The sequence below is a fragment of the Thalassophryne amazonica genome, chromosome 14 (assembly GCF_902500255.1).
Source record: "Thalassophryne amazonica chromosome 14, fThaAma1.1, whole genome shotgun sequence".
In the NCBI taxonomy this organism is placed as follows: Eukaryota; Metazoa; Chordata; class Actinopteri; order Batrachoidiformes; family Batrachoididae; genus Thalassophryne; species Thalassophryne amazonica.
This window is the reverse complement of record NC_047116.1, coordinates 26,698,734-26,726,495: the sequence shown is the minus strand read 5'-3', so window position 1 is coordinate 26,726,495 and position 27,762 is coordinate 26,698,734.

Below are 27,762 nucleotides of genomic sequence, written 5' to 3'. Positions count from 1 at the left end.
ACAATTAGGAAAGAAGTTATTGCAATCACAAGATTTTTAAACGGTGCTCTCCAACCTTGATGTTTTGACCCCAAAGACAATAGGCTTCTTGGGGTCAATATACTTAACATGCATACCATATATGGTGACAATCGAGCAGTTAAAAAAGGTGTCAGTTCCCCCAGTGATTTTTTACAAAGTATACTCAAGTGACCTTTACCTTGTGACCCCAATCAATAGGCTTCTGGTGGTCGCTATGGGTACTGCCTATACCAACTTTGGTGACAATTGGGCCAATACAACTGAAGTTACCTTGCTCACAAGGGTAATGTTGCATGACTGACTGCCTGCACATAGTGATGTTGAGCCCAGAAGGCTTAGTGATGTTACGCACACATTCCACAAAATTAACTACTTTCCATTAACCATTACTAGCATGGAGCCAGAAATGTGACCTTTACCTCTTCCCTCAGTCACTGACTGATCACAGAGGCTTAGTGGTTAGCACTGATGCCTTACAGCAAGAAGATCATGGGATCGCTTCCTGCCCTTTCTGTGTGGAGTTTACATGTTCTCCCGGTGTCTGTGTGCGTTTCCTCCGGGTGCTCCGGTTTCAGCCCACAATTAAAACATACTTATTTACATACTTCTCTGTCCCTGACTAAGGTAGTCTCTACATTTGTAGATGGGTGCTGGACTGTGGCTGCCCACTGCTCCTAGCAGTTGTATTGTGTCTAACTGTAATTAGGATGGGTTAAACGCAGAGGATAAATTTTGTTGTTTGTATACATATATATATACATATATACATATATATACATATACATATATACATATACATATATACATATATACACATATACATATACATATATATGTGTGTGTGTGTGTGTGTGTGTGTATACAATGACAATAAAGGCTCTTCTAAAAAAATCTTCTTCACATCCACTGCCCAAATGTAGATGTTAAATTTGATCAAAATCAAATAAGGCCTTCTTTAAATATCTAAAATACAAAAACACAGAGGGACCAAGGCAGTGCCAGAGTGCACTCCAATGAAAACCTATAAGAATCCAGATACACTCTAAACTTCTCTATTTGTGTACTCAGAGTATCATTTAAAGGTGGTTGTGAAACAGATGGCACATAGATTAAACAGATGCTCTCTGACCCGCTGCAGCCGGCACAGTGACCAAACAGCAGCGTGATGTAGCCAACTGTGTCGTACATGTGAAGGAAGCAAGGAAGACTGGAAGGAAATGATTACCAATTAAGATAAGGCAGACTAAGGGAGGGACGTATCCTCAAAGCCCAAAAACTGTGAAAGACAAACCAAAGCAGAGCAAAGACACGAGATTATCAGTTTAGTGCCCCGGACATTAAAACAGATATAATCCCATTAGGCTGCCACATGAGGGCCCAGTACACAGTTTATTCTGGTGTGGCAGCGACACGTGGAATCAAAAGGTAGAGGGGGAATTCTGGGAAGGTCTGAGGATCAGCTAATCGGCGTCGGCTCGTTGCGATCAGTGGAAATCCTCTCAGAGCTGCTTCACTGCAGGCTGCTCACAATCGAGGGAAACAGAGGATTAAAGAGGAGGTGACCTCACACCCGTGCACCTGCACTACTAAAGTGTATTTCCCACAATGCAACGATGTCAGGAGGCATCCCACACAATGACAAATGCAGGCAACCGACTTTCCACAAGTAAAACTGCAAATGTGCACACGGGCGAAAGAGAAGCTTAAAGACAAAACAACACATCTTCATGAACCGCGTTGATAACCGAGTGTTTTGTTTGTGTGCAATCGCCTACAAAGCACAGCAGCCTAATTTCTGGTATTACTGAAGGGAGCAAAGCTGTTGTCAATTCTCACAGGCCTCCTCCCTTCCTGATGGAGGAAGCACGTTAGAGGATGTGTGCCCGTTTTGGAATACAATATTTGCAGTCAAAATCTTAAAAGGTCTGTCGTGAGACAAACAGTACATGATTTTTAAGACCGATACTGATTTCAATATTTGGTGATTTTAAAATCCAATATGCTGATATATAGACTGATATCCCCCCCCCGCCCCAGAAGCACAGCATAAACAAAGATTTCCCTGAAAATCAGTTTTGTGTAGTTTTTGTAATTTAAAAACAATGCATCCAAACTCTTGTGATGGAGCTAATTGCAAAAGCTCTGCGCTGTGCTCTTGCAGTGACGACAAAATCCAGCACACTGTATTTGTAAAACCTGCCTCCGTTTTATATTTGTTGCATTTTTTGTTTTGTTTTTTCCTGTAGAAGAACTGCACTAAAATGAATTCTGTTATGTATTTCACAAGGCATATAGTAATTTACATGAACACAGATTATTTCCTTCATCTGTCACTTTATTGTTGTGTTCCACAAAATGTGTGTTGCAGCAGCACCCCCTCTGCTGGGCAAACTATGCAACAAGAACACCCATGCTATCGATCTTCCAGCTCTCCATTTCTTTTTGCCATTTATCAACCGTTATATATTTGCCGATACTAATTTACCTGCAAGTATCTCATATCTGCCAGATAGTTTGGACATATGCAGAGGAGGGACCCAGGGTATATAGGGAGAAGGATGCTGAGGATGGAGACACCAGGCAGGAAGAGGGATGCCAAAAAGGAGGCTTATGGATGTGCTGAGGGAGGACATGCAGGCGGTTGGTGTGACAGAGGAAGATACAGAGGTGAGATGGAAACGAATGATCTGCTGTGGTGACCCCTAACAGGGGCAGCCGAAAGAAAAAGAAGATATCGGCCTGTCGATTTATCGGTTGGGCTTTACCATACAGTGATAGATGATCAACTGCCATCTTTAGTTTTTAATCAGAATGACTTAATATTTACTGTGTGTCTGCCACATTTCTTTGGGTTATCTGCAGCTGTTTGTCAGTTGTGGTGGTTATAAAGTCTGTAGTGTTGCCTGTCTGATGTAAAACGAAATGTTGATGAGGTGCTGCAGCTCCATTGAGAAAAACATAAAAAACACTGAGATCTTGTTAAATGTGACACAGGCCCATTGTGTGCCGTCTACCCACGGTAAACACGAGGTCTGTTTAAAGTGTGGAGTTCACAGAGATCTGGGCTCTTTATGTACAATCGTGCCTCCGTCTGCTGTTTAGCGTGAAGTCAAACAGTTGGAAGTCACATGACCCTTGAAATCAGTGTTTGGTTTCTCTGGTTTACAGCAGCGGTTCCTCGAGGCTTTTGTTTTTTGTGTTTGTTTGATTTGCAGAGATTTGGCATTCTGGAGTGGCACTGTACTGACTGTACACAGTGCTGCAGCCGAGTCCCTCATAGGAATGGATAAATACAGCATTGATTATGTGGCTAAATCTTGCTGCTAGTCACATTTTCATGCAATAAAACCCTGCAACCCTGGACTGTGCACACTTTGCATCTTATAAAAAGGGCTAAAAATGGACACCCTGTGTGGACGTGAGCACACAGCCTCACGTCGCTTGTCTTAGTTCAGATAAACAGATCAGTGTCTCTGGCTACACTAATCTGTTTGTGTCTTCACTCAACTGGCCACACCTATCAGATTAGCTGCAGTGCAGCAGTGGCTCCAGACTGTGTTTTCTTGGTGGTGTTAGATGAGTGGATGACGATTTATTGATAGGTCAACAATTTGAAGTAAAGGTGCAAATATGCATTTTAAAGTAAATATTATACAAATAATGAATGTTTGAGTTCAATGGTACGAATATTTCATGAGGTGATAGCTGAAACATACCATTCAACTCAGCTTCGCCTCGTTGAATGGTATGTTCCAGCTTTCACCGCATTAAAAATTTGTTCCATTGAAAGAATGTAAAAACATTCATATTTGTTTTATATAAGGGCTAAAATAGATCCTTGTCATTTCATATTTTATTAATTTTTAAACAACAGAAAAGGGACTTACATTTTGGTGTTCCACTGCTGCTAAAGTCCAAATTGTGACATGTAGTCCGGTGATGCAGTGCACTAACTTTGGACTTCCATAAAAAACACAAAAACAAAAACTGTGTAGTTCCTCAGTCCAGCCAAAAATCACATCTGCTTTTTATCTGAACAGCTCTTCATGCATTCAGATGGCTTACAGCGGAGTGGATTTTGAGTGTGTTATGAAATGAGAGATGACATACTTTATTGATCTCACAGTGGAGAAATTATGTTTACACTCCAGTTACCTCAGACAGCAATTAGTCCACAATTATTACTTGTTTACTGTATTAATGGCACACATCAGAATTAAAGACAGCACATACACATTTGACATTGATTATGTGCACTAAGTTTGAAGAAGTCCGTTATCTGAATTGAGGCAAGTGGGTGAAGGCCACGCAGCAACCCTGAGATGTGCCACCATCGGCTTGGGGGGAGTAACAGGGGCTGCAGCTAAAACTGCACCGCCCTCGCAGAAGGGGAAAGAAGTGACGTGAGCAGGCGCCGGTGTGGGGAGTGTTGATGAGGGATAGGAGGGGGTGGGGGGAGGGAATGGAGCATGCTTCAGTCCTCTGAAAAGCAGTTTATTGTCTTTGTGAGTTAAGATAAGAAACAGCCAAATGATCCCCAGGCCGAAGAAATTCCTCTGGAGGAAAACAGTCAGGCAATTTGACCTTCGGGCTTAATAAGCCTGTAATGTTATGGTTTGAGCAGTGAAAAACACTTAACAGTTCCACTTGAACAACCAAATCCCAATTATGAATTAAGAATATTCCCAATTATGAATTAAGAATATTCACCAGCCTCTGAAATCTTCAACTTCAACTGCAAGGCATGCATCTGCTCCAAGATGTCATCCAATTTGCATATGAGTTCAAGAGTCATCGCAGTCTGATGCTGCGTTCACACCGGACGCGATCAGACGCTACAAATTCGCGTGGGTCGCCAGGCGACGGACGCGCCTCCTTCGCCCGGTGTGTCGCTCTGCTTGGGTGGACTTTCGCTGCGAAAATTCGCCCCGGTGCGTCATCAAATAGGAGGAGCTTCCATTCCGCTCGCCGGCTCCGGTTGTCAGCCAAGCTAACATGAAGGACCTTGATCACATGGAGCAAGTTGCTGTGGAAAGCTCCCAATACAGAGAGTATCATTATTTGCTGCAGGAGCTGTGTCTGGGTGACGGCCGCTTTCAGCGGTCCTTCCACCTCTGCGGGACCCAGTTTGAGGATCAACTGTCCCGTTCGCGCACGCACATGTAAACAATAAAAAAAAAAAAAAAGAAACTCCGCCGCTTGCTGCAGCTGGCTCTTCCCCCAAAAAACTGTCATAATTGTGTTTAGAAACCAGTCACCATTTGCTTTATTATACAGCTGTGTAGTTAAGTAAAATAATCTCCAGGACAATTCGCGCGAGCGTGCACGTAAAAAAAAAAAGAAAAGGAAAAAGCTCCGCTTCCGCTGCTGCAAGTAGGGCTGCTGCTCGCTCCAAAAACTCTGTCATAACTGTGTGTAGAAACCAGTCACCATTTATTTTATTATACATCTGTGTAGTTAATTAATAAAATATTCTCTACAGACGATTCGCTCGTGCGCGCACATAAAAAAAAAAGAAAAGGAAAAAGCTCCGCTCCCGCTGCTGCAAGTAGGGCTGCTGCTCGCTCCAAAAACTCTGTCATAATTGTGTTTAGAAACCAGTCACCATTTGCTTTATTATACAGCTGTGTAGTTAAGTAAAATAATCTCCAGGACGATTCGCACGTGCACGCACGTAAAATAAAAATAAAAAGAAACTCCGCTCCCCGCTGCTGTGGTGCTGCTGCTCGCTCCAAAAACTCTGTCATGATTGTGAAATAAAGGACAAAAAAGAGACATAAGTCCTGCTCACAGGCTGCTACCAGATACAGGACATGTTCACATCTTCAGTCAAACTCCAGACATCTCCACGTCACTACATATTCAGTCCCTGATTGGTCATCGCGGCGCGACGAGACGAAAAAGTTCAGATTTTTGAACTTGGAGAGGAGGGCAACGCGACGTGATGCAACGCAATATCGCGCCACAAACGCGCAAAACGCTCAAAATCGCTTCACTCACATCGCTTCACTCGCATCCATTGTGTCGCGCTGCGCGATTTGGCGCCAAAACGCGTCCTTACATAGGGATTACATGGCAACCTGTGGCTGCAGTCGCTCGCGTCGCGCCCGGTGTGAACGCGGCATGAGAATGCACTGCCTTGCCAACCTCGTTAATCATGACGGACAAGCGAGGGCCCGTGGTTCTTGATGTCGCGTCTTGCCAATTTGCCGGTAGATCAGGGCAGCACATAAGCCAAAAAGTACCAGCCCTGCTACCATAAGACCAAAAAATGAATAAATCCTCGACGTCCTCAACGGAGAAAGGCGCCAAGCATGCCACACGCCAGGAACTCCAGGAGTCGAGAGCATAGCCCACAGGATACGTTCCATCTGGGCAGGTAGGATCCCCCGGTCCTGACCTTCTTGTAGAAAAAAATGGTGTCAATAGCGTTCAGAGACCAGCTGATCAATTCCATGGTTAATCAGTAGTCCAATAGACCCAGAATCCAATATAATTTGAGGAATTCACAGTCTGGTGAAGTAGGGACTTGAAGGTCAAAACAGAGATAAGGGAGAGTGGAGATGTGACCGCCCTCGTTGCAGTCCCAAGCCAAGAATTAGATAGGACTCCGATGAGGGCAGAGTCCCATCTTTTACAATTACAAGAATTAGCACAGCCAGTTAGCTCAATCAAATTGTCATCTTGCTTGTGTCATTGTCCCGCACAACCGGGTCGGCACTTGTGCGCGCGTGTACTAGAAAAAAAAAAAAAAAAGACCATGTACATCCTCAGTGCAGCCTAAAAATATATATATATATAAATATATATATATATATATATATATATATATATATATATATATATATATATATATATATATATATATATATATATATATATATATATATATATATATATAAATAAAATCACAAATTAGTCCAGCTTTTCATTTTAACTTCCTGCTAAAAGCCTCCAGAGACAGCGCAATGGATTTGTTTTGTGTGTGTACGTGTGTGTGTGTGTGTGCGCAGAGTGCAATGGTACCAAACGCATGGAACCAAATTTGCACTCTAAATGGAACAAACTGCACTCTAAATGCAATGCAACACAAACAGGAGGAATAATCCATGTCATATGATATACAAAGCACCAATCAAATGACAAGGATCCACTCAGCCTTTATATAATATAAAAATAATGAATGTTTACAAGTGCAATGGTAAGAATATTTTATGAGGTGAAAGATGAAATATTCCATCTTTCACAGCATGAAACATTACTTCCATTGCACAAATGAAAAAACATTCATTATTTGTTTTATATAACACCTAAAATAGATCCTTGCCATTTGATATTTTAATCATTTATAAACAAGAGAAATGGGACTTACATTTTGGTGTGAGTCACTCGTCCTTTGACATCAAGAGGTTCCAAACAGTCCAACAAGAACTTTAAATAGCAATCCAATCCAAAATTGTTCTCAGTCAACTTGCAGAAACAGTCAGATTCGTTCAAAAGCAACCCTGACAATGTAATCCGTACGTGATGACATGCAAAAACAAACCCTGCCATGTTTGTTTTTAAGCACCACTTGTGTGCGCAGGCTGTGGTTGCAGCATGCAATAGCACAAAATGTATAGAACCAAAATTGCACAGTAAATGGAACACAATGGCAAATGGTACAAATAATCCATATGACCTGATAAACAAACCATCAATCAAATGACAAGGATCTATTTAAGCGTTATTGAACAACATATGTATCAGTTCACATATACGGTACAGTACACACACATAAAAAAAATTACAAATACTGTAGGTGGAGCATGATGCCTATTTGTGGCAACCTATCGCCTGGCCTCATTTCCAGCTGCTATCAGTCATCATTGCAGCTCAATAGCTGATTCAAGGAGTTCTATTCTCCACAAATGCATCCACATGTTGGCGTTATATGGCAGATGGTAACTGAATATTTCATTGTTTTCAAGAAGATCATTGTTGGCTATGATGCGGCAGAGGTACGTACCGTGGAACGTTAAAATCCCCAGCAGTGACAAGGTCAAACTGGATTACGGACTATGCTGGTATATTATTGCTGCCCGTATTGGTTGGAAATCACTTTCACAGGTTTAGCTTCATTCCTTTCCTGCAAACACTGAGGGAGAAGCTTTGTGGCAGTACAAGGTTTGTCACAACTTCTGGTTCAGAAATCATTGTCTGCGTGCTTCATTTGAGAAATGGACATCTCAGAGGAGCCTAATTGTTGGTTAAACATCTCCAATATTCACCCCTCTGGCAGGACACAAGTGCCAATTTGGAAAAACATACAGACAGAACAATCTGGGTAATGGGGGAGACGGGCGGTCACCTTGAGACTTTTCACTTTCATCCAAACCATACTAGCAGATGTGAAATTGTCCTCAGACCACGGTCCGGGCCAAACAACCAAATTTTGGTCCAAAGGAGGTGGTCTTACTTCTGATCAAACTGAACCATGTTCTAGTAATTTGCAGTGTGAAAAAACTTTTTTTATGCTTCAGACTTTTGGACCAATTACAGGAATCCTCAACCATTTAACATGCATTTTTCTGTCTCGCATCTGGATTTGGGTCGTGGTGGCAGTAGACCAAGCAGCTCATCCCTTACTTCCCTATCCTCAGACAAGTAGTCCAACTCTTCTGGGGGAACCCCCGAGGACTTTCAGGTGAGAAAACAAAACACCCCAACACACATTCACGTCCAAACAGTCTCAACTGGATTCTGAGCAGTTCTGCTGAAGCAGCCCGCGACAGAGACCTGCTCAAAACGCACCCAACAAAACATTGCTGCTTCATCCTGCTGCCTATCTGTCATCTAGATGTTAATTATTTTTCTCTCTATTCATTTAATCAGCCTAGATCAAAAATCTAAAAGTAGAGGCAACCTGCCCTGACTCTACCCTGTCCCGGGCTCTGTCCTGTGGGCTGGTTACACTCTCCCTCCTCTGCTCAGCAGCCTACAGTATCGTAGTGAGGAATGTCGGCTATGCAGCCCGCCTCCTAAGGAGTCATTAGAGCCGATCCCCTCTGGCTGTGGCAGGTCCCGTCAGCACGACACACAAAGAGGCGGAGGTTGTGATGCTCGTTTAATCAGACCGCCGTGTGCACACCATGGGACACACAGAGGTTAACATCACATTAAGGATTATCCGCCCTTCAGTGTGTAAATAATGCTTTGTTTACCAGTTTCTGCTTTTGTAGCCAAACACGATCAGCTACCACACTTCCCGGGAAATCCCAAAGAGGATAACAACAACTTCCGCCCTTTCACTTTCTTCTACTGTAGGGTCGGAAGGATGAGTAGTTCCCTAAATACTCCACAGGCGAACCCTCGTTCTTCACAAAATAATGAGTCTTACCAATTCTACTCATGAAAAACTTCTCAAGTGAATTACAAATGAAAAAACCAGTAAGAGATTTTTCATAGGTTGAGAGCTAAATACTGGAAACCTGGCGTCAAAATGACTTGTTGTTATTTGGCGGCTGATCCTGGTGAGTGAGTGTGAACAGGACCTCTGTGACCAATTCTGAGTTTTATCAAATACATGGAGAGATTTTTTGACATGAATCTTAAAAATAACTGGAGGATCAGCTGCTTGACTGACCCCAGAAATGATCCGAGTCATGCACAGTTTGTCAACGCCGAGTTAAAAGACACGAGTTTGTTCAAAAACTCAACATGAAATCATTTTTTTTTTTAATTAGCCATATTAGTATGTTGGTGTGGTTCATATGGTCAGTTGACTGATTTAGTATTATTTGATTCTTTTTATAATTATTATTTTATTGTATTTTCAAAATTTTATGCATTTATTTTTATTACTATTACAGATTGGCTTGATTAATTATGACAAATGTTAAAAATGATAATAAACAAAAAGACTATAGACACTTCTGTATTTTTAGCGCATTCTGGTGTCCATGTATAGGTAACAGAGAAATTCCGGAAAATACGTAATGGGTAATTGGTCTTCCTGGGGCTGTAAGTGACCTTAATCATGAAACCAAATGTCCTCAAAAATTCCTTAAACTGTGGAAGTGGTGTAGAGTGTCTAAGTAAGAGTCTAGACCACAGTTCAAGTGAGAATTTTTGGCTTGACTTATGAAAGTCTGTTCCTTCCCGATTCCCACAAAACCTGATGCAGCTTAAAATAGTTTTGTAAAGATGAATGAGGAAAAAAATGCAGCGTCAAGACGTATAAAGCTGATAGGAATAAACATGCCAAAGAGTGTAAACACACACACACACACACACACACACAAAATACTACCCCCTTGGATGGGATGCTTCTTCACAGTGTAGAGTTTTCCCTTCATTTAAAACTAGAGTACCATTTTCTGTTTTTGTACAACCAAAACTGATTTATTATTTTTTAAAACAGGAAAGCTTCTAATAAGACTAAACTTCAGACATTACAAAAATATTCCATCTCAGGTCTGGAAGCATGTGTTCATGCCATGTGTTACTGCATCCACCACACCAAGGAACCACCCTGGGTTCTGGATGGCAACCACCCAGGCAGACAACCAGCCCAGCCTCACCTCTAGAAAGTAACCGTCTATCTACTGAAGCGAGGTGATGAGCAGTTATCCCCTTGGCATTCTCCAGCTGCTGGGGTCCTCAACACTCAGTGACGTATGTGCTGGATCATGCAGTCTAAGACTTGGATCTTCATTCTCCTGTAAAGATGTCAGCATCACCAAACATCTCTGTCCAGTGACATCATGATTCCATAAACTCTTGCCAGTTGTCTCTTGATCTTAACAACCAAGGACCCAGAGATATGAATGTCACCGCTGAGATACGTAAATGCGCCTAGTATAAGTTCAACACTTTCACCACATACAAATGCACTTCTGATGGCCAAATCCATAAAGTTATTGAAAGCCTGGATCTTTAGTTTTCATCCAGGATAACTGCAAACCAAAACACACCGATTCCTCACTCACCTTCTCGAGTGCTGCAATCAGAGTGTGCATAGACTCTGCAAAGATCACAGAATCAGCCTTAAAGGTCAAGGTCAGTAAGCATTTCCTTGCCAACAAAAGCACCTAAGTTCCTGGTTTCCACAACCCAACCTAACACCCAGTCCAATAATCAGAAATGATTTAAAAAATAAATAAATAAAGAATGAGGGGCAAAATGACAAGCTGAGGACTGTTTGCCTTCAGTGTAAAATCCAATTTCGCCAGCTATGGCAACACCATCATTTCCACAATAATGAATGAACTTAAAAAATAAATAAATAATTATTTGATAAATTGGAGGCACCTCACTCTTTCATAAAAAGAAATATGCTGTCATTTGCAGAGTTTTAGTGCAGTTGAATCTGTTGAGCTTCACCTCTCTGACGACCTCTCGGTGACTGAAAGGCTCCACCTTCACGTCATTTATTTATCTCATCGAGTCCGTGCACGAGGCCTGGGACGTGCGTGTGATGTCGCCGCTGAATCGTGGTAACAGACTTGTGTAGGCCTAAGCTCTGTCTCCGAAGGTTTAGACAGAGTGCAGGCTATAAAAAGCAAACGGTAAGGGCTGGTGTCATCAGGCATAAACACTGTCTACGATTCAAAGACTCCTCTGGAAATATGGCTTGCACATGTAAACGGAATAATGACAGTTTATGCTTTGCATAAGTTGCTTGTGCGCTTTGAACACGGCCAAAAATTCTTCCTCAGGTGGATTCTAACATGACACAACTTGCACAATGCACTCTGTATTCGTGCAAATGTTATCAGATCACACACGAAGATGGCAGAGCGGTTATCAGTTTACAGAGGAACACAAACTGAATTAACCACATAATATTCGCAGAGGGAAGAAAAGGTCAAAAGGTTTTAAGTCAGTCAGTCATCCACAGATGCATTAAGGTGTGTGTGTGTGTGTGTGTGTGTGTGCGCGCGCGCGCCGATGATTTAAAATAGCAGCATTAATAGTCTGCAGGATGGAGGTAAAACCATCTTCCGCTTTGATTGCCAGGCTGTTGATGATAATGTGCAGCAGTCGTGACTCTGCTGCAGGACCACTGCAGTAAACCGAGACCACCCAGCAAGGCTGCTCCTCCATCTGCATGAACGTGAGTGCGGCTAACTAAATGCTCAGGGCCACGGATCTTTAATTCAAGGGGTTTAACACTGCATTAACATTTAGGAAATTAGCTTTTTTTTTTTTTTAATGCACAGTCCCTCCATTTTTAGAGAATCATTATTAATTTGACAAATTAAATATAAGGATTATTATTCAAACAAATCATCACCGTTACGGCCAATTTTGTTTCAGTAAGTCAGGTGATGGAAACGTGAAGCTTCCAAGTCTGAATCCTCCTGGCAGCCGTTCGTCTGCGGGAGACAATGGTATAGCATCCAGTTTGTTTGTTTGTTTGTTTTTAATACACTTTTTCAGTTTAATTTCAATTTATTTCATTTATATTGTGCCAAATCACAACAAAGCTGCCTCAAGGCATCTGAATATATCTTGGGTTTCATTTACATCAATCATTAAGCAATATAAACTTTATGGTGCTCTGTTGTATCTAGACTAATGAGGGAAGCTATTAAGACCCCCGAGGCAACTCATAAGGAGTTACAGGCTTCTGTGGCTATGTTTGCAGAAACTGCGCATCATCCAACTTTTCTCTGTTGCACCGTCAATCACAGCTTCAAGGTGGAGTGGAACAGACAAAATTTTATTTCTCCATTAACCGCCACAAAAAGTGTAACTAGATGGTGTGGTGGAGCAGATAAAGACATCTAGTCTACAGTATTTCTTGCAAATTATTTTTTTCCACCATGAAGCTGTATGAGTGGTGATGCAATAGAAAAAGTTGCCTCCTGCACCCTCATAAGCATATCTATAGATGAATTTACACAAGAGTTGTCATCTCCAGTTCACCAAACTACAACAACACACACACATTGTGAATATAAATCTGTGACATTCAGTAATATCAAGTAATTGCTGTCAGAAAAAAAAGGGTGTGTGTGTGGGGGGGGGATTTATACACAAATGTGTGCACCAAACAACCCTAAAATGTAACTCAAGAATATTTTAGGATAAGCTACATTTTTGGGCCATCAATAGATGACCGTTTAGTCTCCAGATGGTAGCTATGGTGTAAGCACCAAGTGGCCAGATGTTCTGTTAATTTGCAATGGTACAGACAAGAAAAGAAAAATCTACATGCATTTTCTGATATATGTAGTTACAGTGTTCACAAAAAAAAAAAATTACAAAGTTCATTGTCATTAATTTGCAGATATGCTCTGTGTCAGCCTGATCCCATCAGATCTCAGAAGCTAAGCAGTGTGGGACCTGGTTAGTACTTGGATGGGAGACCTCTTTGGAACACCAGCGGCTATGTGTGTTTCTCCAGGTTACACTGGAGTTGTGTCAGGAAGCGCATCCGGCATAAAACTTGTGCCAAATGTCAATGCGGATCTGGCTGTATCCGCTGTGGTGATTCCGAATGAATTGGGGGCAGCCGAATGGACAACAACAAACATGTAATAACACCAAATGGTATAATCAACTGTCTACCACATGTCTGAGTTAGCATGTTGAGAAGAATGTTTCCACACACACACACACACACACACACACACACACACAGTCATGACGTCACTGTGCACAGGGCATTATGTCCTGTGTGTAGCGTTGGGTCATAATAATAACAAACCTGGAAATCTGTTTTTAAATGCGCAGAAAACCCAAAACTGACACAACCACCATGTGTACTTTCCTTCAAGGAGGGATGATACTGCAAGATTAGGGCAATATTTACGTTCTGAGGCGCTGAGTGCACACCGGCCGCTCGAGTGATGCCGTGCACTTGCTAACAGGAACACTCACTGGCTGAGCTCTTTAACAGGCTGCCTCTCTGTTATGGTAACCTCTTAACTCCAAAACAGTTCTGCTCCATCGGGCAGAACACTCTATCAGAGTGGGCGTTTTATTTCAGCCAGCCCTGCTTTGGACACGGCCTGCAGTTCAGTTGCAGGAAACCAGTTTTCTGCTCTCCCGCGACAAGACAGAAGGGCACACACCCACTTCATGTCCAGACAGGTTGGAAAGATTCTAAAGTCTGCGCTCACGGCGCCGGCTTTCTTTTCTGGAAGGAATTCAGAATGCCGCCGGTCCATCCAGTGTACGCTGCTGTCAAAGTACAGCCGTGTTTATAAGTGGAAGCTGAAATCTAAATTATGTAACAACCATTAAATCTGTACGGACCACACGAAGTCCTGGGTGCAGCTATTGAACCAAAAAAAAAAAAAAAAAAAAAAAAAATCAATGGATGACTGTGATTAGTCCGGATACGCTAACTTCTGATGGGAAAATGCAATTAAATATTTCTCCCCATTTGCCACATCAAGAAATTTCCTCTATTAGCAGGAAATTGCAAAATAATTTAATTTAATGATATGATGACAAACTACATCTTGGGACTGGCTGTGAACTCAGAGTTTATCTTTAACACAAATTAAGACACAAGGTAAAAATAAAGCTGAAGTGCAGAGAAGAAAAAAACACCTGTTGCAGCAAAGGTCTCAACAAAGAGAACATGTCCATGGTATTAACCAATTTTCAATGAGACCCTGAGGCCAGCAAACTGAAGACCCTCCTCCCCCGACTACACCTCGATATCCTGTCCATGAATATCACAAACAGGATTTGTGACAAGGCACAGCCCTGGCGGAGGCCAACTCTGAGCAGAAACGAGTCCAACTTACTGCCAAGAACCCGAACACAACTCTTGCGTTGTGATTACAGAGATTTGATGGCCCTGAGAAGGGACCCTTCACTCTATACACCCGCAGCACACTCCTACAGTATCTGCTGGGGTACCTGATCCTATGCCTTCTCCAAGTCCACAAAACACATGTAGACTGGATGGGCATACTCCCAGGCCCCTTTCAGGATTCTTGTGAGAGTGAAGAGCTGGTCAGTTATTCTAAGACGAGGACAGAACCTCTTCCTCTTCAATCCGGGGTTCTACTATCGGCCGAACCCGCTTTTCTAGCACCCTGGAGTCGATTTTACCAGGGAAGCTGAGTAATGTGATGCCACTGTTATTGGCACACACTCTTTGGTCCCCCTTTTTAAATATGGGCCCACCACCCCACTTTGCCACTCCTTTGGCACTGTCCCAGATCTGAATGCAATGTTGAAAAGACGTCTCATTTAAATGAGACGTCTTTTCAACATTGCATTTTCAACATGTGACATCTCTTCAACAAAGCCTCTTCATTTGTTTAAATTTTGAAGCTATGAATGCAAATTATACTCCTCATCTTATACTCCAAGTAACAGTTTGACACAAAGCCATTCCAATGGCACACAAGGATCCTCCAATGAAATCTGGGGCCTCAATCACAAAGACTTGTGTGGATTTCCTACTGAAACATACCATACGCCAAAACATTCAGATGTATCAAAGTGTGTGTACACATGGATCCAAGCACGTTACTTTTGTACATCCCACTGCACATGGAATTGAGCGCACATGCAGGATACCAAACTCCTCCCTGTCCATGTCCCTACGTAAATATGGAAATGGATTTAAATAGAGAGTGGGACCTGGGGATTCCGCTCTCTGTCCGGAGTGATCACGGTAAGAAAAGAATTTAACCGAGTGTGAGCTACAGATGAAGTAGTGCAAGTGAAGTACATACAGTATTTGAACATATTTGAATGGACACATACCCAAATGTGCCCATGCTGGTTTAATTCGGGACAATTACGTGAATAAACTATTTACTTATCGCACACATGCCACACGGGGGCACAAAATGCGGGGGGTATTGGGGGTTATGGTTAGGGGAAGGAAGACAGTTACGTTATGGTTAAGAGAAGGTGTTAGGGTTCAAAATAGTACAATAAAAAAAAAAAAAAAAACACGTCACGGAAATGTCGCTCATTTCGTGACGAGAGCATGAAAAAAAAAAAAGCACAAGACTGAGCTTCCCCTACCATGTTGTTATTCAGGATGAATGAGTCATTCATTGAACCAGGCCACGTAGCCATGATGTTAGTTAGATGCATATGCACATTGCATATGATTTGAACATTGATCTAACGAAATTATTTCCTATTAACAAAAACAAATTCATCATGTGATAGCGCCTTTATAGTAATGTCTGTGCAGTCAGTAGCTCCAATTACGTCATGGAAACTGCTTCTCACTGTAAATTGTGCTTTAATGTTGGAATGTACCTGGATGACACTGAGATGACTGCATTCCACACAGCTGACATGGCTCGACTCAAGGTTGACTGGCACACACCTGACTGATTGGCCAGCTCCTGCAGGAATGCCCCTGTTGCCAGAAAGCACAGCATGGTCAGCACAGACAACCGCCTGGCTCCTCGCCGTACTGCGCTGTGAGCTGTCCACAGTTCTGTGCACAACTCCAGTAACAGTGACCTTGGCTCACGAAATTGGCTTATGAGGCAATTATCGATGTCAGATTGCACCATTTGCAAGGTCCTCTAACGGCGCTAACGCAGCCATTGTTAGTGTCATTTTACGCATCACTTTGCGCATGCTTTTATATCCACCCATTTAATTACAAAGACATGGGTGTGTTAATTGTTCATAAGTGTGTCTCTGATGTGCACATCACTCTGATGACTTCTTGTTTTCGCACCATTAACGGTTCCCAGCATCACCTCTATGTGCCGCCAGTGGACCATAGCTGTAGAAACGTGCAGGACGATTGCGTTGCACACCACACATTTTCATGGTTATTTATATTTTGATACATCTGAATGTTAGTGTGGAGACAGACGTACGCCACGTTTTTGTGCGTACACACGTTTTTGTACATGAGGCCTCTGGACTCAGCTTTATGAAGCAACAGACTGAGACTAAGGCTTTGTACACAAACTTTAGTCAAAAACTAAAATGGTGGTGTACTATGGGGACAGATGAGGCGTTAGAACTTTAGTCAAAAACTAAAATGGTGGTGTACTATGGGGACAGATGAGGCGTTAGACCCGTCTAACTCAAGTCCAATGGTCTAAAATTTAGACCATTGGACTTGAGGTGGTTTAAGCCTGTTAGTCCTGATCTAAGGCGAAGATTGCAAAATTTAAAGACAAAGACAGGAGGTGATGCTTATGCTGAGAGAGCGTTTTTTTTTTTTTTCTTTTCTTTAAGATTGCCAGGATTCCCCCAATACAGTATTTCAAATCTGTGATGTTTTTCATTGATTCTGATTGGGGAGGGATATTTGAAACATATCAACCCAGGCACCACATTAAAGGACATTTTGCAGAGTACATTCTTAAAAGATAACAACTGCACGCAGTATTAAACCTGGTAGCTCTGAAAACTTGTGTTTGACATCCGAATGATTCTTGCTTTACATCTCTGAAATATTCTTACAGTTTTTTGTTTGTTTGTTTGTTTGTTTTTTGGTGGGAGAAAAGGAAATCGGAATTTAAAACTTTCATTTTTGGTTCCGGAACTTCACCCCATCGTGTTGGGTGTTCCTTACAATGTTACGTCAGTACCACAAACAACAATCTACTTGCATTTAATTTTAACAGAAGAAAATTTTAAGAAATGTATTTTCTGTGAAATGCTGTTGGATTTTTTTTTTTTTAATGAATGGTTCAACTTTGCAGAACTGTGTTTGGATTTACTAAATAATGCGTATTTCACTTACAGTAACTTTAGCTTTTTTTTTTTGGAGCAGAGTGCCTCAAATTTTTCCGCACAACACACCTTGTAATTCGAGGCATGAAAAAGTGGCATCGTGTCATTCCTAATCTCGACAAGTTCACCACTTTACCACATATGGATACACCTCTGATGGCTGAGTTCAGGAAGTCAATGAAAGCCTGGATCTTAGTCTTGGTCAAAGACAACTGCAAATACTCCAACTCCTCTCTCAGCTTCTCAAGTGGTACACTCAGCATATCCATTTATTCTGCAGAAATCACAACTTCAGCCATGAAGTCAAGGGCCATAAAATATTCCTTAACAAAAGCCCCCATAACGCTGGTTTCCAAAACTCAACCCAACACCCAGTCCAGGCAAACACTGAAAAAAGTAGGAGCCAGAACACATCCCTGACAAATACCAGTATTCATTGGGGAAAAAGTCAAAGACTCTGACCCACTCCATACAGCACTCATAGTATCCGTGTAAGGGCTGGTTATCTATTTTGAGGTGCATCCTGGTGTCAGTGGGCATGTTGCCCAGATCAAGCACGAATTCAAATGTGGCCATCTTGGACATACGTCACAGGAGTCTAAAACGAACCATTTTAGGACTAAATTTTGCTCATAGCAGGATAGCCTTAACATTGATGGACCTACGAGTGTGGAAATGTCATAATGTTAACACACAATATGACCCCTTTAAATGGGAACTGAGCCTTTGATTTTGCACAAAAATCCAAGCACCAACCACTGTTCCAGCAAATTTAAACCTGATGGGTGGAAAAAAACCCTCAATTTTTGACTCCACATTTGTCTTTATCTCAGCCTGATGATGATAAGCATTTCAATATAAGAGCAACAGAAAATCTGGTTTGAATTACAACAACTGTTAAGAGTCATGCACAAACTCAGATTTTATAGCGATCTTGGGTGTGTCTTATTTCTCACTTTCCTTGAATTCTTCAGTCCACAACCCATGCACCAGTGCATAAAACTGCATCATGTGGAGTTTAAATGTTTCCACTCCAGGTAAAACTGCCTTCACATGTTTTTAGCATTGACCTGAAACAGTGTTACGCTCGGGCCAAATATGGACGGAATGCTGCCAAGTGGAAAAGCAACCCGCGTCTTCTCTTTTCCTGCTCATGTCTCATGCATTTTTATTCCAAACAGCGAGAAGTGAAGCCAGTTCACCACATACAGCGGTAATCTGGAACTACAATGCACGACGGCTTACACACGCAAACATTAAAAGGAATAGAAAAAGTAGGCTGCACTCAGAAATCAAAGAGGAGATTGTTTTTGGTGATGGAAAAAGGCATCATATACAGTAGACCTCAATGTTCAGGTTTAATTCAATTCAGAGGCAACACTTAACCTGATGTCCCATATCGACATGATGGAGCACATTAATGTGTCAAATGTTGTTGGAATGATCATTCATAAAATCTTAGATAATAACAGGAAGTGATTACGTTACTCAAGCAAAACAATCATGTTCTATTAGTACAGTATAATCATCATAATTATTATTAATGAAGCAGCTATAAGTGAACAACCACTGGTTTAAAACCAGTTTCTGTTGAAGAAAAATGACTGTATGACCAGCGTATAGAGGATTTAAAATTTTTTAAAATGGTTTAAAGCATATTTCAGATGTGCTCAGCCAATCAAGTAATAACAGACCAGAATGAGCTTATCAGCAGGGAGAGATGGAAAGTGTGTAGGTTAGGTGGTACTTGAGGACCAGGTTTGAGAACCACTACAGTCTATAGAGGAAAAAATATTGAAGCCAGTTCAAAGTGAAAACAGTCAAAAGTACGAGGTCTATTAGAAAAGTATCTGACCTTATTTTTTTCAAAAACCATATGGATTTGAATCACGTGTGATTACATCAGACATGCTTGAACCCTCGTGGGCATGCAAGAGTTTTTTCACGCCTGTCGGTTACGTCATTCGCCTGTGGGCAGTCTTTGAGTGAGGAGTCGCCCACCCTCTTGTCGATTTTTTCATTGTTTAGGAATGGCTCAGAGACTGCTGCTTTGTTTGATCAAAATTTTTTCAAAACTGTAAGGCACAACTGAGTGGACACCATTCAATAAATTCAGCTGGTTTTCGGTAAAAATTTTAACAGCTGATGAGAGATTTTGGTCTGGTAGTGTCGCCGTAAGGACGGCCCACGGCGCCTGACGGCGATCTGCGCTTCGAGGCGGCAGCGTCTCACCGTTTCAAGTTGAAAACTTCCACATTTCAGGCTCTGTTGACCCAGTAAGTCGGCAGAGAACAGAGAACTTTCAGAAGAAGTCGGCATGAGGGGTTTATTTGGACATTCCATTGTTAACGGACATTTTGTATTGAAAGAACGTGCGGGCAGAGTCGCATGTCGGGCCAGACCTGACCGCGGGGGGTCGCGACAGGAAAAACACCTCCGTGTTGGAAACCTTAACGGGCAAGTTGGAACATGCCCAAGCTGTTAAACAATTTCTCAGTTACTCACTTGTTGAAAGTCATCAAAAGCCGCCTGAATTTTACAAATGGTTTTCAACACGGAGGTATTTTACCTGTCGCGGCGCACACAGATTCGCTGAGTCGTCACGGAAACGACTCGGCGAATTTGCGTGCACGTCTTTCATTACAAAATGTCCTTAAACAGTGGACTGTCCGCATAAAGTCCTCATGCCGGCCTCTTCTGAATTTTCTCTGTTCTCTCACGACGTCCTGGGTGAATTAAGCCTTAAATTAGGATGTTTTCAGGTCGAAACAGGCCGACGACGGCGCCTGGAAGCACTGCACGCCGTCCTGCTCCGTGGGAAGTCCTTACAGCGACAGAAACACCCCATAATCTCTCATCAGCCATTAAAATTTTCACCGGAAACCAGCTTAATTTCTCAAATAGTGTCCACTCAGATATTCCTCACAGGTCCAGAAAAAAGTTTGATAAAGCAACGCGCGCCGTCTCGAGCAGCGTGTGAAACAAAGGAATTCAGCCGAGAGGGCGGGACAACATCTCACTCAAGGCCTGCCTACAGGGAAATGACGTCACCGACACACGTGAAAAAACTCACGCATGTGCACGAAGGTTCAAGCATGATTGGTGTAATCGCACGTCATTCAAATCCATATAGTTAAAAAAAAAAAAAAAAAAAGGGTCGGTTTATTACCTAATAGACCTCGAAGTTTAACCTTGGTGCAGAACATTTTTGAACAAAACTATAACATATTTAGTCAGTTTTAAACCAGTTAAATAAGTTTTATGTATGGCGTTAAACCATTTTGAACTCAAAATGGTTTAAACAGGAAAAAAAGAAAATTAAGTTTTTTAACTAAACATCTTTGTGCATATGGTTCAAAAGAGTTGGAAGTATTTATAAATGTAGTTAATCTCAAATAATTTGGCATTTCTTTCATGCTGAACAACATATCAAAATAGTTGATAATTTTATAGTTGATTGAGTAAAATAATCACAAAGGACTGTACTGAATATACTTTACTTAACTCAGGAAGGAGGTACAGGGTTCCTCTTTGTAAATATAATCGATATAAATATTCATTTATTCCATTATCAGTGAAGCTCATAAATCAGCAGATAGTTCAGGCAAGATAGCTTAAGGGTATGTATTGCGGAATTTGCACAAAGATGTTAATAATGTTGTGTATTTATATTTTATCCTTTGACTTACTGTGTTGTTGTTTTTAATGTATGGGTGCTATGTACTGGATGTGTTGTGTAGCAGACTCTGTCCAAGGCAAATTTCTCCTTAGGGAGACAAATAAAGACACTCTGACTTTGACTTTGATCAGTGTGTGTGCGTGTGTGTGTGGATTATACCCGTGGAGAAAAACTCCATGAGGGGTGGTGATTCTGCAGCAGGACATTTTTGTGCAACACTTTAGATGCAGTGATGTGTTGCGCCCTTAGTCAGGATTCAAGAAGATTTGTTTGCTAACATTTGTCAAAGGCTTTGGACGGTCTGCCGGCTGCAGTCGAGAGTTTCAACGGGAGCTTTGGTTACGAGAGCAGCCTCATTCATTATTAACCCATTCAGAGAACTCATCAGTTCTCCATCTGATCCCCCTCGACCCGGCGGGTTCGGAGTTGTGCAGGACCGCTAACAAAACGCCTCGTGCACCCTTTCACTCTGCAAACTGATAGCAGGAGACAGTGACAAAGGAAGGCCAAGCTGCTTAGGGCTCATGCACCCTGTAATCTTCCTAACTCCACCTGGTTCCTCCCACCCTAGTCTATAATTGACCAACGCCCCCTCACATGAGCGGGCGGACGTGGTTGATGTGGTTTGTTTGTCTGCAGACGCGGTCACTCACAAAGTTTTGGTAAAGACCCAGATCCATATAGATTTTTTTTTTTTTTAAACTCAATTGTAAATTTGCTGTTCTGTATCTGCCTCTGACTGACTTTCACCAAATGTGAATTCTCTGAATCTAGAATTATAGTAGTCACACTCTGTTTTGGCTCCTTTAGTTGCATGCACACGTTCCACACTCCTTAGAAATTTACATATTTAAGTTTTTTATTCAGTTAAATTAAAACTGATTACAGACAATTTCTTTTTATATAAAGAAGCCCGATAACTAACCTTTTTTTTTTTCTTTTTTAAAGTAAAACCAATGTAAATAAATGGGGCAGTGCAGTGGCTTAGTGGATAGGACTGTTGCAACAGTGAGAAGGTCATGGGACTAATTCCCACCTGGGGCCTTTCTGTTCACTTACTGCATGTCCACCAAACTGCATGCAGTGATCAGGATCAAATGATTACTCTGGAAGCGTGCGCTGGTGCCACGCCATGTCGCATCCACCACACTACAGAACAGGGGTGCCCAACTCTACTCCTGGAGAGGACCTGTATGTTTTTTGCACTTCCTGCTCCACCCACATGTCATTAACTCTGTCAGGTGTGCTCAGCCAGTGATGAGCTGGGAAATACCAGAATTAAACCACCAGGTGTTTGTAGAGCACAGAGACATGAAAACATGTAGGGCAAGTGCCCTCCAGGAGCAGACTTGGGCACATCTACTGTAGAACCACCATGAATATTGGACGGCAACCACGCAGGCAAACTACCAGTCCACCCCCCCTCACCGCCAACCACTTCACAGAAGTAGTCACATATCTATCACAGCCAGGTGATACGTTTGGATTCCCTTGGTCTTTTCCAGTTGCTGAGGTCACCAACACTGACATACCTGCATGCTGGATCCTGCCAAGTGAAACGGCCTGATGTTTCCTCACAGTAAAAGTAGTCCCCATCAGTATGTGCTCATTTGACACAAAGACATTCCAACAGTACCTAAGGATTCTCTGTAGAGACATCTTCTAGGTGGAATCAAGTCATTCAAAGCACTGGGCAGAAAACACATCGTGTCCACATCTGCTCACTCAGGTTCTCTAGTGCTACAATCAGGGTATATACACAGTGATTCCAAAAACATCACAGCATTGCACTCAAAGTCAAAGTACCTATCCTCACCAAAAAAAGGCAACAAAGCCATTGGACTGCAGAACCTTAACCAAGATCATGCAAGCACTGAACAGATTAGGAGCCACTCAGCATGATCACTCACAGTACCTGCATACAGGCTGGTGATGATGTCCAGCAACTTATCAGGGATCCCGCAAATTCTCAGAATGTCCCACAGAGCATTCCAATCAACTCACTTAAACGCTTCACAAAAACCACCCAAAGTTGCAAAGACACTGTGGGTCTTTGCAACTTTGGGTGGCTGACTTCTTGGGTGTTAACTAGACTGCTCTGGTTGTTCAGGAATCAAGTAACTGGATCCTTGCAAATAACTTGCCTGGTACAGAGTTGCATGATACCCCTGTTGCTGTAATCCACACAAATGATTTCATTAATCAGCATTTTTCAACACTTCTATCAACTTCTCAATGACTAATGTGCAGACTGTAATCAAATCCTGTTGGTTATACACATCTCATAACAAGTGGCAAGTTGTGTGTGTCTGGTAAAGGATCTTTTTTTTCTTTTTATGTTGCTGTTTTGCAACATATAGGACAGCAAACATGTAATAATGTTAATCTGAATGCAGAATTCCAAAACTGTTCAACCTTGCTGTAATTATATATTTGTTCTCTAATGGCTCTCATTTGTCAAATGCTGGTTTGGCAAAGTGAGGTAAATGTCAACAACAAATTCTGCATAGAAAACATGACAGAACCTGACTTAATCTGCAAAAAACAATTATAGCAGAAAAAAACTCTTAGAAAACTGGACTGTATTTTTTTTTTTAAAGTCCCTGGCAAACATTAGAGTATGAATGTAAACAGGAGGAACTGTGCTCAGTACCAGTCTGACGGTTTGATGCTGTGCACACCCGCTTCAGGTATTCATGGGATTGCTTACAACCCCCCACCCCCCAAAACCCTCTGAACTCCAGATAAAAAAAAAAAAAAAAAAAAAAAAAAAAAAAGACTGTTTCTGATCTCAATTCTCCTGAAGCAGGTGTTTATAATTGCAGCAAACAATATGAGATCTAGACTGTCACAAGATGTTGGAAGTCCACACAGGTCACAGGTAGAGAACATATGAGTGGAATAGTGGGACGATTGCACTCGTGAAGAGAGGATCAATGACCTCCGCTTGTTGCTGTGACATCACTGGACAGGAAATGCTGTCCCCCTGCAAAACAGATAACGAAGCATCTCAACTGTCCATCAGCTGTTTTCAAAAGACACTAACACCGCTGAGAGAAGCTCGTCAAAGTCATTTAACCACGGTGACATTTTCGCAGGGTTGTTTCAAAAGCTCACATACGTGCACGCTTCCAAATGACGAGGCCTCCCAGCAGCACTTGTGCTCCACGGATCGCTGTGTGTGTTGTCAATATGTTCGTGTTTGTTTGCGGGGTGCACGTGTTTGCTGGGCTGTTGCTCTGGGCTGCACAGGGACTGTGTGTACTGACCAAGACCTGCTAATGGCATCACTCCCACATAATCACACCCATGTGGTCTGCAGCACCCCCTCTCCCCCCTCCCCAGCTCAGGCACATAGCAGAAACACTGAGGATCCGAGCGTTTGGTGACGAGCAGCTTGCACAATCGATTGCAATTATGCAGCTAACCCTGGCTGCGTTATACACTTTACACATTAACATTTCCAGCTGCTATTGATCTACCACATCAGCTAATCCACATGTGTAAAACAAGTTCTAAATTCAGAGAAGTTTAGAAACTGGGGTACTTAAAGTTGTGGTCTCAAACTGATGCCCCAGGGGCAGGATAAGGTCCATGAATCAAGGGTTTCCACTACTTCCTTATAAGTTTATAGTGTTTCATGAAATATGGCCAGCATGATTACCCGATTTTCTAGACTAAGTTGCGCAACGGTGGAAACAAGTGGCGCCATAAAGCTCAATCCTTGATGCCAAAAAAAACATTTTAGCAACAGAGGCTACAGACTGTAGGGCTGAGCTTCGTGGTTACAATGCCTACCTCCCATGCAAGTGACTAAGTTCAAACCAAGAGAGGGGCAGCAGCACAAGTTATGCTATCAAGTGCCCGTTACCAGGCCTATAGCTCCATCCTGAATATTATACATATATGAGTTAACATGGCTCACTGTGTGGGTAATTGAACTAATGGACGAGTCTGCAGTGGTGGGCACGGTTCAGCTAATCCAATAGCAGATAATTATCGAAGCTAACATTTTTGCTATCAGATTAGCTTTTCAGATAAGTTTTAAAGCCATCATCGGACCAATTATCTTCCAATAAATATAGTTCCGATAACATTTTCTTTGCTGGTAAAATTTAACGTTTGTAAACCCTAAAATCAAACATTTTAGTCCGTTTATGGTGTGTTTATAGCCACTGAGCAGACTGGCTGCCTGTCGCTTGCTGATGACGTCATCATTAAGCGCAAAATGTGATTGGTCGGTCTACGCAGGGAGCATTGTGGGTAGTGTAGTTCAGGTTCACTTTGGACGTTACAGTGACTTGTCCACTCGACACAAAAACAAAACAGACTCATTTTAATATTATTTTATTTATTTGTGGCTGTAATTTAATCGCCAAGACTCAGTGGGGGAGGGGAGCTCCCATGGCACAGCTCGATGTACAGAGAGAGGGACTTTTCTTCACGTTTCAACACTGTTTTGGATTTTAAAAAAAGGATGCTTTATGTGAATTATTTTTTAAGATGAATCCCACTAAAACTAACAGGTAAGAATTTATATTTACTACGTGTATTTTACTCTGCCAATCAATGCATTAATGGATGTATTTCAGTTGTTTAAGCCGCAGGGTTGAAAGCGTGTGAAAAAAGCGGCAGCTTTTAGTTCATAAATGACAGTGTATCTAATACTGAGATAAACTGTGACTTCTAATACTGTGTTTTACTGCTTTTGAAAGATGATGACAGTGTTTGGGGTTTTATTTTTTTGTTTATTCATTTCTTGTGCGTTCTTTGAGTTTGTGATCCTTGAATTTACCCAGCAGCCCCAGCAGCGCATAAAGTGAAACTGGTTTATCAGAAGCTGACAGTGTAATCTGATGTGGCTGCGTCCAAATCAATACTCATAGTTATCGGTTATCTGTAATAAACATAAATTTTTTAGCAGACTTATTGGTTTATCATCATAAAAGATAACTTTTCAGTTATCTGATTAATGGTTATCGAAGCTAACTTTTTGGATAGCTGTGTCCACCACTGCCAGTCTGTAGGACGTAGCATGATTTGATTTGTATGTTAGCACTGTTGGTAGGTATAGATAACATTACGATAGTATTAGCTACACTGACAGTGCTACGGTTACGGCGGTATTTGCTAGAGCCCGGCCGATATAAGCCATTTTCAAAGTACTCACTATCGGATGAAATTTTGCCGATGGAACGCCGATAATTTCTCATAAACAGAACAGTTACTGAAATAATGTTTGTGTCGGCAATGTAAAATGTCCTTGCACCGTTTGTCCAGTAGATGGAGCTCTGACTCCATTCAACACCCCTGCTTAAATGTGTTCATCACCGGCCCCCATAGTTCGCAGTCACACTGCACTGATCGGCTGACAAAAGCATACAAGTAAGTTTATAAGGATGTCGTTTGTAATAACTTTGCGATTACATTCACCCCACATTTCTCGCGTTTCAGTTCAACTGAGTTTGATTAACTCAGTTTATGTAGTAATGTGTCAAATGTGCTTCATTGTGTCGGTCACGCTTTTTATTAAGCCCACGTTATGTAGACCTTATTTCTAGCATGAAAAACTTTCGTTTACTGCTAAGAGGTTGAAACATTCAGATTCACTGGTCATCCGGAAGGGTTCTGGGAATTACTGCCGTTCGCCATTAACCCTCTGGGGCTGACGCCGTTGTATACAACGGCTGGGACCAAGCTTTACTAAATTGTAAATAATTTTTAATGATATGAGATAGAAACTTACTCTTTTTTTTTTGCTGAAAAGTTAACTCTGCAGACTTTCGATCCACCATTGGCCATCTTGGTACTCCTCATAGAGGATGTGTGATGACATGCGCAATGTGAGTGTCCAATCAGAATTGGTTCTCCATCACATGGATTTCCAAAACCAATCGTAGGGCAGATTTACCTCATGTGACATGGCAAAGATCATTTTCAGGAGTGATATCTTACTAGTTGGCCTGTTTGAATAGCCCCCTAACTGCTCCAATTGCATTTTTTGAACTTGAAAGTTCTTCTCTGTTATCAAGTTAATCAATATGAGGACAAAGCTTCAGGTTTTAGCTCATACCGTTTTTGTTAAGGGTCCAAAAAATAATATTTTATTCATTTAAAAAATATATATATATCGGCTGATTTATCGGCTATCAGCAAATCAGCCGATTTATCGATTATCTGCATTTTTTTCATCCAAATATCGTTATCGGCATCGGCCTCAAAAAATCCATATTGGTCGGGCTCTAGTATATGCAGGTCACAGTTTTTAATACCAGCACCCCACCTTCCCATTTTTAATACAACTGCCTAGTCTCACCCCAACCCAGCTGCAAGCTTGTTAGCCTTAGCTAGCTTGGTAAGTATGTTTAGGCTTCATTCATCCCACC